Source organism: Leopardus geoffroyi, chromosome E1 (genome assembly GCF_018350155.1).
Source record: "Leopardus geoffroyi isolate Oge1 chromosome E1, O.geoffroyi_Oge1_pat1.0, whole genome shotgun sequence".
NCBI lineage: Eukaryota > Metazoa > Chordata > Mammalia > Carnivora > Felidae > Leopardus > Leopardus geoffroyi.
The window spans coordinates 34,209,482-34,230,174 of NC_059330.1; the positions used below are offsets into that span (position 1 = coordinate 34,209,482).

At 43.5% G+C, this 20,693-nt stretch overlaps 1 pseudogene; it reads right to left on the reverse strand.

Annotated features, from left to right (window-relative positions):
• Window positions 1-19,593: 19,593 nt before the first annotated feature.
• Window positions 19,594-19,691, reverse strand: LOC123604724 (annotated as a pseudogene).
• Between the last annotated feature and the right edge of the window lie 1,002 nt (window positions 19,692-20,693).

The window sequence follows — 20,693 nt, forward strand, 5'->3', positions numbered from 1 at the left end:
GTTGAAAAGTAAAATACCAAAGTGAGGACAAGTGAGTTCAACCAAAGTGGAAGAGAAGAGAGATCATTCTAAAAGGTGTTCCTCAAACTTTTCTCAGAAAGAATCCCTCTGCTGGTGGGAATGTGACCCACAAGTCCCCTCCAGAAGGTCATCTGTCCACAGGTCCATCTGTCCATGCTATGGGTGCCTGGGTGGCTCAGTCGGCTGAGCGTCCGACTCTTGATTTCAGCTCAGGTCATGACCTCACAGTTGGTGATTCCCAGCCCCGCATCAAGCTCCAAGCTGATAGTGCAGAGTCCAATTGGGATTCTCACTCTCTGCCCCTCCCCCCACCCACCACGTGCTCACAGCAGGTTCTCTCTCTCTCAAAATAAATAAATAAACTTAAAAAAAAAGAAGTGCACTGCTACTTTGCTCCCAATTCCACTTCTAGCAAAATATGCTCTGGGAAAATGCTGCCCAGATGTTCAAAGATACATGAACAAGAATGTACATCACAGCATTGTTGTTTTTTTTTTTTTTTTAACATTTATTTACTTTTGAGACAGAGACAGAGCATGAACGGGGGAGGGTCAGAGAGAGGGAGACACAGAATCTGAAACAGGCTCCAGGCTCCGAGCTGTCAGCACGGAGCCCGACGCGGGGCTCGAACTCACAGACAAGTCGGCCGCTTAACCCACTGAGCCACCCAGGCACCCCACAGCATTGTTAATAAGAGCAAAATATTGGCAGCACCCAGGAAGTGAGGATTGGCTAAAAAATAAAAAATAAAAAAAATAGGGTGCACTCATATCGTGGAACACTATGCAGTTATTTTTTTTTTAAATTCCTCATTTGAGATGACATATATTGATATGAAAACATGTCCATAAAGTATTATGAAAGAAAACTTCAAAAACTGTAAAACAGCATAGAAAATGTCTGGAAGGCGATGTGCCAAAATGGTAACAGTTTCCTTTGATGGATGGAATTGTGAATGCTTTTCTTTCTCTTTTTTTTTTTTTCATTAAAAAAATTTTTAACGTTTTTTTTTATTTTTGAGAGAGAGAGAGAGCACGGGCAGGGTGGGGAGAGAGAGGGATACACAGAATCCAAAGCAGGCTCCAGGCTCCGAGCCGTCAGCACAGAGCCTGACGTGGAGCTCGAACTCACAAACCATGAGATCATGACCCGAGCTGAAGTTGGGACGCCTAACCAACTGAGCCACCTGGGCGCCCCTCTTTCTCTCTTTATAACAGCCTAGGTTTCTATCCATGGAAAAGGTTTCTATCCATGGAAATCAATAAAAGCATTTGATTCCTGCTCATGGGTTCCTGTGAGTTGGAAAAAATGCCTCCCACAAATAAGACGCCAAAGTAGGAGGACTTTTCCATAGCCAGGTCGCACAAGGAAAGGCTGCCCAGGGCAAATTTGACAAAAGAAGGGCCTTTGAAGCAAAGTGTCATTTCCGTCCTCTACAATGCTAGCTTATGTCATCAGCAAATTATCTGGGTTTTCTAAGTTACACTTTTCCCATCTGTAAAATGGGCATAATAATAATTTTCCCTTCCAATGTTCCTTATACATGTAAAGTGCTTAGCCCAGTTCTGGCACAGAGTAAGCACTGAGTAAATATCAACTATGATTATTTCTCAATAACAACTCTTAGAATACATAATTTGGGGGGAAAGAAAAGTAACTTGGCAGAGAGGAATGAAGGGGCAGAAAGGGGTAGAAAGGAACAAACACCAGATATGAGCATCTTTTCCTTCACTCTTCCCCAAAGTCCGGTGTGGCCTCATCTGCTCACACTGCCCTGGCCTCTCTGCAGACCCTGGGATTCCCTCTGGGAGACCACAGAGGCCAGACGTGGCCAACACCGCACCTGCGCACTTGGCAGGAAGAGAGGCCCCACACTGTGGAGTCTAATTTGTTTCAAGAGCCTTTAACCGTTTCTGTAACGGATGCCTGGTCTGCACAGAGCTTCTGTTTGTGGAAAAGAGCAGGGGAAAAACCATGTTCTGTTCTGCCTGCTACCTCACTGACTCCTCTCAACCTCGCTCCAAGGAAGGAAGGGGTCGCAGCTAGAATTTCAGACTGGGGAACAAAGCAGAGAGGTGCCATGGCTCATGAGAGGTGCCCCCCCCCCCACCGGTGACTGCCTGGCCCAGGACTTTTGATGCTAACTCTGTACGGCCCTTCCAGTTTACAGGCTGCCTTAGCATACGTTGTCTCCTCTGCCCCTCCCCAAGTCCTCCAGCCCACAAGCCCATCCTCACAGCTTGCAGCCAGCCGCCAGTACACCAGAACTTGGTGCTTTCATGAGGGTCCCAACTGGTGAAACTGCTCCTGAACCAGCCCATTTGCCCCTGTCCCTAATAACCCTGGTTTCTGAATTAGTGGCCCATTTCCCATCAGTGGCCCTATTCTTCCTCAGATGTCACCCCGGCGATTGCTTTTGCTGGGAGGCTGTCGGACCACAGGCCCTGGGTGGAGGGGATGAGAACAGAGGGATAACCATCCCATGCGGTCCTTTGAGAAGCTGTCTCTGCCCCTATCGTAGGGTTTTGTCTCTCCTGGACCCCCTGAGCATTCTGGGGACCTACTTGTGTGCCAATATGATGACTGGGTTTGAGAACCACAACATGTCCCAGCATCCCCCTGAGAGTTTCCCATCACCTTCCAAGGTGTGCCACCTCCTAAGGCCTAGGCAGTAGGACTGCTGGAGGTCTGTGGTAGGACCAGCTTGCCTTCTAGCTGATATGGTGTGAATGCTTTAATCCTTGATCTGCAAGACTTACACACATTCAATAAAAGCATTTGATTCCTGCTCATGGGTTCCTGTGAGTTGGAAAGAATGCCTCCCACAAATAAGATGCCAAAGTAGGAGGACTTTTCCACAGCCAGGTCGCACAAGGAAAGGCTGCCCAGGGCAAATTATGCAGGGCACAGAAGTCATGGTCGTTGCTGTAGGAACAATGCCAAGTGTCAAATGTGAAGGGTTAGGGGATGACAAAGTCAAATGGATGAACAGAAATAAGCCCCTCTGAACCCTCTGAGGCAGGCTCTGCCTAGAACAAAGTCTTCCTGGCCCTCCCCTACCTTGCCTGTTCAGGTCCCCTAGAAAGCAGCCACTGACCCAGGAGTAAATGTGCAAGGTGAATGGCTGTGCAGGATGAAGGGCAATGCAGCCATAAACAAAGCAGTGCACGCAAGTCCACCATGCAAAGCCAACATCTGTGAAAGGAAAGAGAGAATGAAGAATTGCATAGGAAGAGCCACAGCTTGCAGTGCATTTCTGGGACAATCTTGACCATCCCAACGGCGCATCCTCAAGCAAAAGCCGTCCATTAGAGGAATCCGGCACTGGGCTGAAATAGTAAGCCTGCTGTGCTCATCATTGGTTGGAAGCAGCCTGGGGGACGGGCAGCCTCCACATTCACAGACTTATAGCTGGAAGCTGTCAGTTAACACTTCTCCCTGTAGTTTACCCTCTTGAGGTACATCCTCTACCACAGCCACAGCTGCCCGCGAGCTTTCTGGAGACATGCAGCTCCATCCTGTGGGAGCCTTTCCCCAGCCTGGGCCTTTGCTATCACATCTCGAACTATGAGACAACGTTGGCCCAGAACTAGGCTCTTTCTGTCTCTCTCCACAAGCCCTGCGGCAGCCTTCACTACTTTCCCAAGACCAGGCTAGATACTCTGTGGGATCCTCAGACCTTCCTGGGACCAAATCTCCTGGTGAGATGTTTTGGCTTTTGCCAAAATTAGGTAGTTGGAGGCAAGTCACTGCCACTAGACATCTCATCCTCCATCACCCAAAGAAAAGGAAAGCCAGAGCCTGCTTACTAAAAATGAAATACAAACAAACAAATCTCATAACTATGCCCCCTGCAAAGCTCACTCCATCATGAATGTTAACAAACACACCCGTATCCTCAGCCTCTTTGCAGAACCTTCTCGATTGCACCTTCATGAGAATCTGACCCTCACCTAAGAATCCCAGATAGCCCACTTCACATCAAATTGAAGTCGGACTTTCACTGGATCCCCTGCCACTTTCTAGACTTTATCCTCCTCATTTTGCCCCAAAGCTCATGCCATTTGGCTCAGCCATCCTTAACCTCACTCATCTGACCATTCAGAAACCTCTTAGTCACGTCCCCTCATTCCATGAAGACAGAGGCACCAGCTCACGGTCTTTTGCTTCACTTCAGCAGGAGGTGTGCATTGGCCTGCATGTAAATGATACATTCAGAAATCTAGCCTTAGGCTTGGAGTAGGTAGGGATGCGTCTGGGGGCTCAATGTTAAGAGCAGCCGAGTGTTGGAGAAGCAGTTCACGAAGTGAGCCTGGGAAGACCAGACACCTGGAAGAAAGGAGGCTGTGTGGAGAGGGGAGGCTCGTAGAGGGTAATCCACAAGGCATTGGAGGCTGGTGTCCTGTTTAAAAGAATATCTATCTCACACCTATTTAAATGGCTAAAATCCAAAAAACTGGCAATGCCAATGGCTGGATGTAAAGCCATGGGAACTCTTAATCATTGCTAGTGAGAATGCAAAATGTCACAGCTGCTGTGGAAGGTATTTTGGCAGTTTCTTACAAAGCTAGACAGAGCCTTATACAATCCAGAGCCTTATCACACAACCCAACAATTGCACTCATAGGTATCCACTCAAATAACTTGAAAACTTAAGTCCATACAAACACTGACCAAGAATAGTTTGGTATTCCCCTCAGCTCGACTAGGCTTTAGACAGATTTCTTCCTGATCCCAAGCACCTGACCCCACTTTTCTTAGAGCATTTACTTTAGAAAACTTGCAATTATAAATTCTTTCTCTGCTCCTTTGAGATGTAAATCTTCTCTCAGCCTTTTGCCAGTTTTACAACCCAGGAATGTCTTTCTCAAGGATGTGGGAGCCATGCCATTGAGATGTAATCATCAAGACAGATAGGCCCCCTATCTCCCAGTCTCTGTGGGAGGGTAGGTCTAACATCAATAAACCAGCAAATTCGAAAGTCTTAGTCACACTGAGCAGCCTCCCTCCAAAAATCTCCCCCAACAAACCCCTCCTTTTCCACTAATGAACCCCAGCATGTAAAAATTCTCCCTCCTTGTGTTTCATTGGAATTGAGGTCGACCTCTCTCCCCAGTTGCAATAGTCCTTTTTTTTATTTTTTATTTTTTTTTATAACAATTCTCCTTACTTTTACTTTTATTTATTTTTTTAATCTTTATTTATTTTTGAGAGAGAGAGAGAGAGAGAGAGACAGAGCGTGAGCAGGGGAGGAACAGAGAGAGAAGGAGACACAGAATCTGAAGCAGGCTCCAGGCTCTGAGCTGTCAGCACAGAGACCGACGTGGGGCTCGAACCCAGAAACCGTGAGATCATGACCTGAGCCGAAGTCGGACACTTAACAGACTGAGCCGCCCAAACTGTGATACATCTATCCATTGGAGTACCATTCAGTGATAAAAAAAATAATAATAATGAGCTATCAAGCCATCCAAAGTTATGAATGAATCTTTATGCACATGGTCAAGTGAAAGAAGCCAGTCTAAAAATACTACATACTATGCAATTCCATTAATATGACATTCTAGAACGTCATATAAGCAAGTTGGTAAACAGATCACAGGTTCAGGAAGAGGAAGGGATTTTTTTTAGGGCAATGAAACTATTTCATGGTATTCTAATGGTGGATACATGACACTATACATTTGTCAAAACCCACAGAGCTTTACAACAGAGAATAAATCTTAATATATCAAATTTCTAAAAATTCATTTTGGAGGTTGGGAGATCCCAGAATGGATCTGTTGTATTGTTGTACAAACGTATGAATTAATCTCACTGAAAGCGATGGGAGAACAGGATGTTGAACTAAATCACTTTGGAAATGAATACTGTCTGCAGAACTAAAGACCAAAGGAATTGTACATTAGCACTATACGACAGCTAATAAAGTTGTTTCCCATGTAACTATGAGCTAACTTGAAGCCATTATACATGAATACTGGAACTGAACAATTAAGAGAACAGATAGCAGATGGTGGGGGCTGGGTTTCTCACTGTTGGAGTGAGTGGTTACAGATAAGCAAGGAAGTGGCTAGAATGATCCATGTAATTCTACTTCAAAGAGAAATCAGTATGAACTCAGTTAATTTAATTTACATACAGGTGGATGCATACAAAAAGAAGGTGCTGATAGAGAGTGATAGTACATTGTCCATCTGAAGAGGGAGAAGGAGCCCACCAGGTGTGAAAAGCCTGGAGGAGCCTGAAGGTGCCACCAGAATGACCCACTTGAAAGATTTGCCTGGAGTCAGGCTTGCAAGGCACCCTGCTTGTGATGGCTCATCTACTTCTCAAACTTCTGCAGAAAGAACAGGAAGACGGAGGGTGAGAGATGAAAGTGAATTTTCAGGTAGGCAAAAGTGAGACACTATACATGAAAAATACCAACCCCAGGACTGCCTGGCAACACACAGCAACCCGGTTTTAAACCCACATAAAACCCAGGCATCCATGTCCCCCTTGGCCACTGCCTGTGACTTTGTGAATACAGACGTGACTCTTGCATAAGATTTTCTAATGGCTATAAAGTTTCTTCTTGACAGAATTTAGATTCATTAGCGTGGCACTCAGGACTCCAAAAATATATTTCTATTCTTGTGTGACATTCCCCAAATGTTTACTCTGTGCTCCAATCACAAGACTCACTGCTGATCCAGGACCCTGAAAGGATTTTCACATCTCCCTCATGCTTTCTCTCTGAAATATCCTTCCTCTTTTACCTCCTTGGCCTAGCAGGTTTGTATGCTCCAGCCTGGTGAATGCTTCTCTTGTTTCCCTTGCAAAGTTTGTCATTAATTTCCCTGTTTTCTCGGTGATACAGTAGTCAGACTTTATTACGGTGTTGGAGATATAAACTGTCAAGTACCTCCCTTTCCTCCCCTCTTGGCTCTAACTGATTGAGAACAGATACCAGGAGTCAAATGCGGTTCACAGTCAAATAAACCTCATTAATGCTAAAACTAGGCTGGAGAACATAGCTTGAATGGAGCCCTACAGGAAGCCTTCTTCTCCCTGCCTCACAAATGGAAAACAATCGGTCTCTGGTAAAGACCTGACATGATCTTCTTCCACCATTCACAGGCTGAGAAGCTGGAACCGAAAGAGCCAAGACCTGCAGGCTGAGCAAGAGGCAGGTCCTACCTGGTCTGTGTACCCTCTAGAGGCTGGACTGTCAAAGAGCCTGATTCCATCAATCCAGTGGTTCTTGGCCACGACTGCGTGTCAGAATCACCTAGGAGCTTTGGAAACATTGCTACCCAAACCTCACCCAAGACCAGTGGAGTTTGAATCGCTGGAGGTGGGGCCCAGTGTCAATAGTTTTTAAAAGCTCCTGCATGTGATTTTAATGTGCCACCAGGGCTGAGAATCTCCCAATTAGTCCAAGATGGCAGAAGGAAATGTGAACTTGACCCAATTGATAAACTAGGCTAACGAATGTCAGTGGCTTCACCTGCTTCATTAGTCAGGTTAACACTGCTCACCCCTTGGAAAGAGGTGAATAATGAATGAGTAGAGGATTTCTTTTCAGCTCTTCCCTGCTAGCTAGGCAACAGTGTTCTGTTTATCCTCTTATGGGCTGAGGAAGATATGTGGGAAGAGAATAAATGTTGCTGCCCATTATTTCATTTGAATTTCACAATACTTCCTGTGAGGTATACAGGTAGGCAGAATGGTCTCCGTGTCACAGGAAAGGGAAATTATTTATACATTATCATTCTTATCTTCCTCTTTGATCTTTGCTTCTTTTTATCTGATTATAAAAGATATACATGGTCATTCTGGGTAATTTAACAAAAACAAAGCAGAAAGCAGAACATAAAAATACATAATTCTAGCACCAGCCACTGCTATTATTTTGTTGTATTTCCTTCCAATTTCATTTATATTCTGCCTCTTTCCTTTCACTATATATATTTTTGTATACATACTTTTAATGACAACATAATCTTCTACCATATGAATATACCACAACTTCTGAGCCATTCACCCAATGTTACGTATCTAAAATATTTCCTAATTTACACCAGAGTAAATAAAGTTGCAAGTAACATCTCATCTTAAGTATACAGCTTTCTGCATTTCACATTTTTTTCCATAGAATAAGTTATTAGAGGTGCGCCTGAGTGGTTCAGTCGGTTAAGTGTCAGCTTCAGCTCAGGTCATGATCTCACGTTCGTGGGTTTGAGCCCCGTGTTGGGCTCTGTGCTGACAGCTCAGAGCCTGGAGCCTGCTTCTGATTCTGTATCTCCCTCTCTCTCTCCCCTCCTCCACTCACAGTCTGTCTCTCTCCCTCTCCCAAGAATAAATAAAACATTAAAAAAATGTTTTTAATAAAATATAAAATAAACTAAAAAATGTTTTAAACAAGATATAAAATTAAATTAAATTAAATTAAAATTAAAATGGGGCACCTGACTGACTCAGTAAAGCATGCAACTCTTAATCTTGGGGTTGTGAGTTCAAGCCCCATGTTGGGTTCTGTGCTGACAGCTCAGAGCCTGCTTGGGATTCTGTGTCTCCTTCTCTCTCTCTCTGCCCCTTCCCTGCTCATTTTCTCTCTTTCTCACTCTCTCTGTTAAAAATAAATTTAAAAAAAAGCATTAAGGGGCGCCTGGGTGGCACAGTCGGTTAAGCGTCCGACTTCAGCCAGGTCACGATCTCGCGGTCCATGAGTTCGAGCCCCGCGTCAGGCTCTGGGCTGCTGGCTCAGAGCCTGGAGCCTGTTTCCGATTCTGTGTCTCCCTCTCTCTCTGCCCCTCCCCCTCTGTCTCTGTCTCTCTCTGTCCCTAAATAAATAAATAAATAAATAAACGTTGAAAAAAAAAACATTAAAAACTTTTTTAAAAAGAATAAGTTATTAGAAATGGAATTCCTTTGTCAAGGAATACAAAGATTTTTAAGGGTCTTGATATGTTTTTCCATATTGCTGTTTGAAAAAGGTTTTACCAACAGAAGCCATAATAATTTATGAAAACAGCCAAAACACGGGAGTCTTCTTTACTAGTGACAACTCAGAGGGTTGTCCTCACATACTTTAGCAGCAAAAAGGATTCTGCTTTTATCCTTCATTCAGGGGATGTCTTCATTCCATAAGAAATAACAGAGGTACTTCTCAAGTTGGTTATCCTTACAGTGACAGTCATTTGCTTCTCACTACTCCTGGTCGAACCTCCAAGTGATTCCACTAGAGCCTGGGTAAAAGTTGTCACTCTTCCCAAGGAATAACAAGCTTTCGTGTACTCTCCCTGAAGCCACAAAGCTCCATAAAGCAGTCATGGCAAGGTTTACTAGCCTCATGCCACTGCTGGAGGGAAATGGGGCTCAGAGTAATTGCTATCCGAGGTCAAACACTGGTGAGTGCCCAAGCCTAGAGAGTAGCCGGGCCGCCTGGTTCTGTATCTTGGTGCCTCGCCCCCTTCACCTCTGCTGCCTCTCCTTTGTCATGCACTATATAAATGGGATGGATACATCATTGCTTGCCAAAATTATTTCAGGTGTCAGCTGAGAGCTCCCTGCCTCTTGAGATCTAGGCAAGATGGTCTAATTCCTTGTATTAGTTTGCTAGGGCTGCCATTAAAAAAATTCCACAGACTGAGTGGCTTAAACAGTAGAAATTGATTCCTTACAGTTCTGGAGCCTGGAAGTCCAAGATCAAGGTGTCAGCAGGTTGTTTTCTCCAGAGGCCTCTCTTGTTGACTTGTGGATGGTCACCTTCTTGCACATGGCCTTTTCTCTGTGTACATCGTCCCTAGTATTTCTTCCTCTTCTTATAAGGACATCAGTCCTGTTGGATTAGGGTACCACTCTTATGGGTTTATCTAACCTAATTACTGTGTCTCCAAATATACTTTCTAAAGGACTGGGGGTTAGGACCTCAACATAAGAATTCGGGGGGAAGGTACAATTCAGTCCATAATATCCCTCATTCCACATCCTACGGGAATGTAAAGCACTCCTCAACATGACATCAGTTCTTGGTGGTGGAAAATAAGTGGGGAGCAAGGAGGGGAACTGCACCTCTCTGGTTCCAAACTCCTGCTTTTACCAGATTAAACCAGCGTATTAATCTTGTGTCCGTCCAAAGTCTACTCTTTCCGCCCTACTTCCTGTTGACATAGAAATGAAAGCCAGCTCTTCTATTTTCCAGGGTAAGATTATTCTCAGAAGCCATGTGGGTGTGTGTTAGATGTTACTAAGAAGTCCAAGAAGTGGGGCGCCTGGGTGGCGCAGTCGGTTAAGCGTCCGACTTCAGCCAGGTCACGATCTCGCGGTCCGTGAGTTCGAGCCCCGCGTCGGGCTCTGGGCTGATGGCTCAGAGCCTGGAGCCTGTTTCCGATTCTGTGTCTCCCTCTCTCTCTGCCCCTCCCCCGTTCATGCTCTGTGTCTCTCTGTCCCAAAAATAAATAAACGTTGAAAAAAAATTAAAAAAAAAAAAAAAAAAAAAAAAAAAAAGAAGTCCAAGAAGAGAAGGGGGAGCAACGGAGTCTATATGAACAATTTCAAATAGGACTCCAGACAGCCTTGTCCTTAGGAGAGCATGCTTACTACATCTGACTCCTGATATCTGTTCTCAACCAGTTAGAGCCCAGAGGGCAGGAGGGGTGGTTAATTGATTGTTTATATCTCCAACACTGTAGTAAAGTGTGTTCTGTATCACAGAGTAAACAGGAGAAGTAGTGAAATTTCACCTCTGGGAATTTTTCACTGGCTACTTCATCCTATGTGGTCCCAAGCCTAGTGCATAGCATGGGTTCTTCTCTCTTGCTCAGCCTTCCTTTATTCCTTCTGGTCCTCAACCTGTAGAATTGCCACTGGAACACCCAAATTCTTCTCATCCCATTAGGTAGAGTCTTTGACTCTCCATAGCTCCTAACAACAACCTCTGCTCCAGACTGACTTTGAATAGCCAGACCAAACCCCTTGGGAGTTCAGTAACAGGGAAGACCATCTCAGGCTCCTGGGCAGCTCAGTCAGTTAAGTGTCTTGCTTCAGCTCAGGTCATGATCTCACAGTTCATGGGTTCAAACCCCATGTCGGGCTCTGTGCTGACAGCTTGAAGCCTGGAGCCTGCTTCAGATTCTGTGTCTCCCTCTCTCTCTGTCCCTCCTTGCTTGCACTCTCTCTCTCTCTCTCTCTCTCTCTCTGTCTCTGTCTCTTCCTCAAAAATAAACGTTTTTTTAAAAATATGGAAGGCCTTCAATTTAAACAGCTCCACTTTCCTTAGATGCCAGTCGCAATTTTAAATAGTATTTGTGTCTTCATTACTCAAATAAACCTAATGATTGTTGATATTAGTGAGGGTACATTTTTAACAGCATGGGACTGAAGTGATGAAGTTGCTAAATAAAGAATGAGGTCAGAGTCAGTAAAATGCTTGAAAAAAATGTCAGCTGGGATGGATAAAAGTGCACACTGTTGATGAGTGGCTTAAGAATATAAACTAGAAGCATCTGAGAGAGAAAGTTAAGTGCTACACGCTACAGCCCTACAGTCCTCGGTATGCATTCAGCTACAGCCAGAGTTACGGTTTAGCCCTGCTTGTGACCCCCAACCACATGCCAGGCATTGTTCTAACTGGAAACAACCACATACAATGAATAAACAGACTATGGTGCACCCACACATCAAAATATTACTCAGCAAAAAAAGAAAAAAGAAGAAGAAGAAGCAACCCTTGATAGACACAATGACTTGGATGAAGTGCAAAGGCATTATTGTTGAATGAAACAAGCCAGTCCCAAAAGATCAAATGCTACTTGATTCTATTTATTTGACATTCTCAGAAAGACAAAAGCATAGTGATGGACAACAAATCAGTGGTTGCCAGGGATTCAGAGTGGGGGAGGTTGTGATGATACTGATAAATATAAAACTGATCTATATATTACTATCATAGTAGTGGTCCTACAAATCTGTACCCATATTAAAACTCACAGGACTGGGGCACCTGGGTGGTTCAGTTGGTTGAGCATCTAACTCTTGATCAGGTTCAGGTCATGATCCCAGGGTCATGGGATCAAGCCCTGCATCAGGCTCAGTGCTGAGTGTGGAGCCTCCTTCTCTCTCTCTCCCCCTGCTCCCTCCCCCACTCTCTCTCTCTCTCACTCACTTGCTCTCTCTCTCTTCCCCCTCCCAATAAAACCTCATTGGACTGTACACCCTTAAAAGGTCAATATTAACTGCATATTAATCATAAAAACACTTTTTAATTCCTCAACATAAAAAATAAAAAATGCATTGACACACACAAAATATCTATATGATATGATTCTACCTGATGTTTCTTCAATCCCAAGGCTCCTCACAGATGCCCCAAAGACTACAGTACAAATATGGGAGGAGGCCCAGCAGACTGGCTTCCCATCCCCTTTCAAGTAGAATCTTTCACTCTGACTTTTTTTCTGTGTGTTTATTTTTAAAGAACACTTATTTGGAGAAGAAAAAAAAAGCTTACTATAATAAAACCTAATGATTATTTAACATTCAAGAGTATACTCTGTGCCCAGCACTATGCAAAATGCTTTTTTATATGCATCATCTCATTTAGTCCTCCATACATATAATCCCATGAGATGTGAATTCATGGGATTCTCTTATTTTAGAGAAGAGGAAAGATGAGGCTTAGAGAGATTACTTAACTTGGCCACAGTCACCCAGATAGTGAGTTCCAAAGCAGGGGGTTGGACTCTGGCAGTACCTCTTAGATCCCCTGTTGCTGGGAGTGAGGTTGGCCAGCAACCCCAGTGCTGTACTCTAGAATTTATCAGTGTTTTCATACAAGGCGACGCATGTCATGGGCTGCTCTTTGTCAATGACTGAGTGTGGCAGGGGTACTAAAGACAGGCTTATTCCTGGGAGATGGGCATTCCTCTCATGAGTGACTCTCAAGATTCCCCATCAACCTGGCTTTGAGAACTGTTACAGTCTTCCTCCTCCCCTCCCTCCCTCCCATCCTTCCCTCTCTCCTTCATAGAGGCCAGACGGGCAGCAGTCAGATGGCTCTCCCAGCCTTCTCTGGCTCCCTTCTCATTTCCCCCAATGAACCTCTTACTCGGCATCTGCTTCTTGAAGGACCCAAACTAACACATCTTACTCTGGAAGCAAAGTTCTTACAAGCTTTGCAACAAGAGAGCAGTCTGAGTCTTTGAGATAATACCTAAGGTATAGGGTTGTCCTTAGGATTAAGCTCCCTGTCACAGATGAAACACCACCAGATATCCCTCACCTGACTTATAGTGGATACTCAATAGTTACTGGATGAATGAAATGAAATGGAGCCTGTATGACCATTAAGTTAGGAGATACTTAGTAAAGGCTTATTTCCTTCTGGTTGTTAAAGAAAACAGAGGAGGGAACAAAAAGCAGATTTCCTCCAGGCATCTGGCAGTTCCCATCTAAGTGTCCATGGGACCACACAGCTATCAGCTTCTTCCTCTCTCCAAACCCAGCCAGACACAGACAGGCCTGGCTGATTCTTCCCACTTCCATCAGCTTTTTATACAAAGAAGAGTTTTATGCTGACATCCCAGCTGGCCCCCATATCTCATGAGAGTCACTTCCATGGGCTGAAAAATCTCTCTCCGAAAGAATTACTCTCATAAAGTGCTGTGAATTGGATGCTGACCTGGAGCCAACCAAAGGAATTTTTCAATACCCACTTTTATATATAAAATTTGTAACCTTTCTCTTCTCATTGAAACTAGGTGGTATTGATTGAGCAGAAATTTCAAGAGAGTGTGTTTGGGGGCTTAACAGGGGTGAGCCTGTGGTAATCGTGGCTACCCACAGTTCATTTAAGATTCCTCATCAAAAGGAGAAAATAAAATCAGAATCAATACTGCCACAGGCACACAGTTTAAAATTTTTTGCGGTGATTTGAGCAGAGCCCCCTTCAGCCACAGGCTGCTCCAATTCCCACCATGGGCCTGTTTCTCCATCATTTGTCAATCAGAGGACAAAGAAGGAAGAACCAAAGGGGGGAATAGATGGAAAGCAATTCCAGCAGAGAGATAAGACATCCAACCCAGTGACAGCAAGGAAAAGAGAGCATAAGTAAGAGCCAACCAGAGAGCAAGACAAATGTGTCCAGAGAACAATAGAGTGCCAAGTGCTCCCAGGCAATGGTGAGCAAGGAACCCTGTCTCCAAAGCTTGTGGGAAAATTAGAAAATGTCAGATCTGGAAGGGTTCAAGAGACTCTTGGTTTGAAAATAAAACTGAAGCTTAGAGGGACAAAGCAGCTGACCCAAGATCTTGAAGAAATGGATGAAGAAGGGACTAGAATCCAGTCAATCATGTTACACCACTACTTTTCTCGGGCAAAACAATCTCACTTCTTATCAGCCTCCCTCTTTCCTACCCTATAGTTGTCTGGAGGACTCTACTTTCAACTTTCTTTAAGCCTTCCAAGGCCCAGGTATCCAACAGTTTATCCAGCTTTTACTTCCACTGTGCTATAGGGCTTATGGACTGGTGCATAAAGCATCACATTACTCAGAGAACCCTGTTGGCAGTGTCCGACAGGTAGAGTCATGGTGCACAGTGAGAGGATGGGGATGGGACTTAGTGTTAAGGGTTCCTCTTTCTTAGGTTGGCCAAAAAAGGTGGGTCCCCTTCCAACCATAGCTTTCATATTATACCCTGAATTATCCTCTCCACTGGCCCACTATACCCTCTTCTGATAATGCATGACTAAAAATCCTAAAGAACTGAGATCCTCTCCCATTGGTCTTGTTCTGATTATGCACTGTCTTGTGTAGAGGCAGGGTGCAGGATGAGTTGATCTTTTGCTGACCAAAAGAAGCCAACTTTACATTATCTTCTCCAACTCATGAGCCCTTTCTCCACAGTCCCATTTCTGGACTGTTTGGTCCATCTAACATCCAACACAAAACTTATCACTCGGTAGAGGCACTCAGGAACTGTGTTGAATGAGTGCATGAAAGGGTAAATGAGCTCACACACACACAAAAAAGTAGTATTGCTCAAACAGTGACTTTAAAGATAGGGGTTCCTTATGATAAAATGCTGTAGGGTCTTAGAATTCTTGTGGTTGCTTTTAAAAGCAATCACATTTATAAATACAGAGAGAAAAACAGAAAAGCATGGACTCTGGAGTGAGATAAACCTCACTCTGAAATCCAATTTCTCAACAATGAGCCATGTGACCTCAGTTAAATTATTTACCTGAGTTCCAAGCTATCATCTACAAGAATAGACTAATGGTACATATTTCATGCAGTTGTCATGTGCTAAATGAGATAACATGTGTGTAATTAAATGGGGGAGAACAGCAAGTTTAAAACCATTTAAATAAATGGAGTCTTACCTGGAGATAAGAATCTTGAGCTGGCAGGAATCTAAGTGCAGAGTGGCCTGGCTTAGCCAGCAACCTCATAGTGGTGGCCAACAGAGATATAAAAATAGGGGATTTTAATAGTAAATTTGAAATGACTGACATTGATGTGATATAACTCCTTCTCTCCTCAACCTTCAGTAAAGTCTTCTGCCTTTCTTGCCCCCAAAAAGGCCCTTTGTAACTGGAGGGTGGGGAGGAGTCTGTGGAGGGAACTGTCCCACATCCAGGTTGGTATGGTGCTTAACAGTCAACAAGAATGATCCAACCAACACTTACTTTCAGCAGAAAAATGAGCCCAGAGCCAGAGCAGACTATGAGAACTTAAGCCTTCAGGAAATTTTCATAAGTTTGGGGGAGGGCTTTGGATGTTCCATACTTTATGGAATAGCATTTTGAATCAATTGTATCTAGATCTTAAAAGATCTGGAAGAGTCAGCTGACTGCGTTACATGTAAAATGCCTTGACATTATAAACCCATGATAAAATATTGTTTTCTTTCCCTTCAAAGACACTATTGACAGATTATGTCTCTTGAAAAGCTTGTTCCACTCTAACCGCTGGCAACTTAGAATAAATGGAAAACAAAGGAAAAGGTGGACAATTATCTCAAAGAAAAGCACTGTCTGTTCCACCTGGGTGCACATGTCCAGCAAATGAAAGAACACAATAGTTGGTCCATCAATTTCCAGTAACACAACATTTTTTTTAAAGGCACTTGGAAACCCAGATGGCTCTCAAATAGCTGAGCTGCAGCCTTATATGAGTCCTTTTGCCATAACTGCTTGGAAACAAGTAAAGTGCTTAGTTAACTAAGGGCAGAAAAGGAAAGACAAAAAATAAAAATACTCATTTCTTTGAGAAATAGTTCACGCAATCCTCTGGAAATCCTAAAGCTGCTCTACTGGAACTGAAATTACTCAAATCATGTGATGACCTGAAACCTGCTGGTGCACTGCTTGGGGACCTGTGGATTGCGAGGGCCTCTTGCAACCATGTCTAGAGTGAGAAGGTCCCTACACAACCTTCTGTGCCCTTAGATGTCACCAGTGACATCTGGCTCCACTCTGGAGATGAAAGTGAGAAAACACTTCTCAGCAGTCCACTTCCTCCTCTGACCACCACCAATGACACCAACAACAACAATCCTGAGTTTCCAAATGATGGGAGAAAGGTCAAGAAAAGAGAGATTTTCCTTCCCTATCCATATGAGCTGGACAGTATAGTCTTGCTCCTAAGAAGGTCTCCAAGTCAACTTCTCCCTTCTCACAGCCCCATCCTCTTCATTCCATTATGCAACTCTACAAATTTTATTGGTTGAGCACTTTCTATGTTCCAGGAACTGTGCTAGAATAATAGGGATCAATGGCAATCAAAAAATAAGACACATGGGGCGCCTGGGTGGCTCAGTCGGTTAAGCATCTGACTTTGGCTCAGATCATGATCTCCAAATTTGTGAGTTCAAGCCCCACATCAGGCTCTGTGCTGACAGCTCGGAGCCTGGAGCCTGCTTCGGATTCTGTGACTCCCTCTCTCTCTTCCCCTCTCCTACTCATGCTCTGTCTCTCTCAAAAATAAACATGAAAAAAAAAAAAAGACACTCTCCCTAATGTCGTGGAATTTAACTAAGAGAAAAATGAAAAACATCTTGATGTGGGAGGTCTCACCGTGCTGTGAATTGGGATTCATTTTATTAGCTATATCATGCCGGTAAAACATGTCAACCTTAAATTAGCCAGTTCTTTTACTAGCAAAATGAGTTTATTCAGGAATAACACAGGAATTGCAATTTGGGACAAGCAAACTATGGAGAACCCCCAGGCAAGTATGAAGAGACCAATGGAAGGCCAGCTTTTATTAGGTTTTAGGAGGAAATTGATTGTTCTGAATAAAAGTTCATTGGAGAAGGACAAACGTTTGAGGTAGAGGAGGTTTTCTGATTGGCTGCCAGTGGTGGTCAGTGCATTGTTGCTGGGGCAGGAAGGGTCTTCCTTCTTTTTCTAAAAGCAGGATTTGAAATTCCTATGTGAAAAATGTCCTGTCTTGTCAAAATAATCTTATCTTCCTTCTGCTGCTCACACAGGCTGCCATGAGTGGGATGTGCATGAGAGCTCCCCCTTCAGGACTTCTCGATTCTGATTTTGTTTGTTTGTTTGGGAGGGTTTTGTTTTTGGTTTTTTTGTTCTTTGTGGGGTTTTTTGTTTTTTGTTTTTTTGACAGGAACCAGGATTTCTTGGTGGGCATGAATAGGGAGAGGCAGTGACGAGGTTCTCATGAATGCAGAGTCCGCCATTTGTCCAAGGGGCCATGATTAGGGATGTATTTGACCCCACAGTCATCTGGGATGAGTCGCTTTTCAGCCACCGTATCTTCAAATTCGTCCACATTACACTTAGTAAAGCCCCTGGCACAAGAACAGACACTCAGATCAATGGAACAGAATAGAGAACCCAGAAATGGACCCACAAACGTATGGCCAACTAATCTTTGACAAAGCAAGAAAGAATATCCAATGGAATAAAGACAGTCTCTTCAGCAGGTGGTGCTGGGAAAAGTGGACAGCAACATGCAGAAGAATGAAACTGGACCACTTTCTTACACCATACACAAAAATAAACTCAAAATGGATAAAAGACCTAAATGTAAGACAGGAAAACATCAAAATCCTCAAGGAGAAAGCAGGCAGAAACCTCTTTGACCTTGGCAACAGCAACTTCTTACTCAACACATCTCCAGAGGCAAGGGAAACAAAAGCAAAAATGAACTACTGGGACCTCATCAGGACAAAAAACTTCTGCACAGCAAAGGAAACAATCAGCAAAACTAAAAGGCAACCAACAGAATGGGAGAAGATATTTGCAAATGACATATCAGATAAAGGGTTAGTATCCAAAATCAAGAAAGAACTTATCAAACCCAACACCCAAAAAACAAATAATGCAGTAAAGAAATGGGCAGAAGACATGAATAGACACTTCTCCAAAGAAGACATCCAGATGGTCAACCGACACATGAAAAAATGTTCAACATCACTCATGATCAGGGAAATACAAATCAAAACCACAATGAGATACCCCCTCACACCTGTCAGAATGGCTAATATTAACAACTCAGGCAACAACAGACGTTGGCGAGGATGCGGAGAAAGAGGATCTCTTTTGCACTGCTGGTGGGAATGCAGGCTGATGCAGCCACTCTGGAAAACAGTATGGAGGCTACTCAAAAAATTAAAAATAGAACTACCTACGACCCAGCAACTGCATTACTAGGTATTTATCCAAGGGATACAGGTATGCTGTTTCTAAGGGGCACATGCACCCCCATGTTTATAGCGGCACTATCAACAATAGCCAAAATATGGAAAGAGCCCAAATGTCCATCGATGGATTAATGGATAAAGAAGATGTGTTATATATATATATATATCCATCCGATGGAGAATTACTCGGCAATCAAAAAGAATGAAATCTTGCCATTTGCAACTATGTGGATGGAACTAGAAGGTATTATGCTAAGCAAAATTAGTCAGTCAGAAAAAGACAAATATCATATGACCTCACTCATATGAGTGAACATAAGGGAAGGGAAGAAAAATAATATAAAAACAGGGAGGGGGACAAAACAGAAGAGACTCATAAATATGGAGAACAAACAGAAGGTTACTGGAGGGGTTGGGGGAGGGGGGATGGGCTAAATGGGTAGGAGACATTAAGGAATCTACTCCTGAAATCATTGTTGCACTATATGCTAACTAACTTGGATGTAAATTTAAAAAATTAAATTAAATTTAAAAAAAGTAAAGTTGGAACAGCACGTGACTCTTGATCTTGGGGTCACAGAGTCGTGAGTTTGAGCCCCACGTTGGGTGTAGAGATTACTTATAAATAAGTAAATAACATTTAAAAAATCAAAAAAAAACAAGCAAACAAAAACTTATTAAAGCCCCCCTTCTTGGAAATTTGGATCTTCTGGCAGCCAGGAAACTTGAACTTGGCCTTATGTAGGACCTCAATCACATGCTCCTTGTTCTGCAACTTGGTTCAGATGGACATGATGACTTGGTCAATGTGGACCCTGGCCACTATGCCCCAGGTCTTTCCAAAGGCACCACACACACCTGTCTGGAGCCTAGATTGGAGAAGGCATGAGGCCAAACTTCAATGTTCACCAGAAAAAGCTGTCTCCAAGGTCCCTGAGGGCAGCCCGTACAATCAACAGGCACATACACTACCAAGGAGGCTGCTGTTTGCAGCCATTTTACTCTCTTTTAAACAAGGTTTCCTTTATTCATTTTCACAAACACATCCACTACTTTGCACACGAGACTCTTCCCATAGAACAACCACTGTACAGAACCATTTGTGGAAATGTTTTATTCCCACTCCCCTGGAAGGCAGCACAGACTTAAGCCTCCCCCTTTGGGGATGTCATACTCTCACATGCAAACAATACCAATATTTTGTGGATCTGACTAGGTGCGTCTATGAGGCATGATTGTCCCTGCTCAATGACTACTATGTAGCAGGCACAGAAGTTGTTGCATGCACATATATCGTTAATGAGTTCTCACAATAGCACTGTAAGGTGGGTACTATTATCACATTTTTAAAAATGAAATTCAGGTTCTGAACGTATGAGCAAATTTGCTAAAGATCACACAGAAAACAATTAGTGAAGGGGACTCAAAGAGAAATTAAAAAACAATCCCACTTACAATTGCATCAAAAAGAATAAAATACACAAGAGTAAATTTAACCAAGGAGGTGAAAGACCTGTGTGCTGAAAACTATAAGGCAATGTGGAGAAGACACAAATAAAAAGAAATATATTCTGTTTTCTGGAATAGAAGAATTGATATTGTTCAGATGTCCATACTACCTAAAGCAATCTATGGATTCAAGGCAGTCTCTATCAAAATTCCAACGACATTTTTCCTAGAAATAGTACAAATAATCTTAAAATGTGTATGGAACCATGGGGCGCCTGGGTGGCTCAGTCGGTTGGGCATCCGACTTCAGCTCAGGTCATGATCTCGCAGTCCATGGGTTCGAGCCCCGCGTCAGGCTCTGTGCTGACAGCACAGAGCCTGGAGCCTGTTTCGGATTCTGTGTCTCCCTGTCTCTGACCATCCCCTGTTCATACTCTGTCTCTCTCTCTCAAAAATACATAAACATTAAAAAAACTTAAATACAGGGGCGCCTGGGTGGCTCAGTCGGTTAAGCATCCGACTTCAGCTCAGGTCACAATCTCGCGGTCCGTGAGTTTGAGCCCCGCA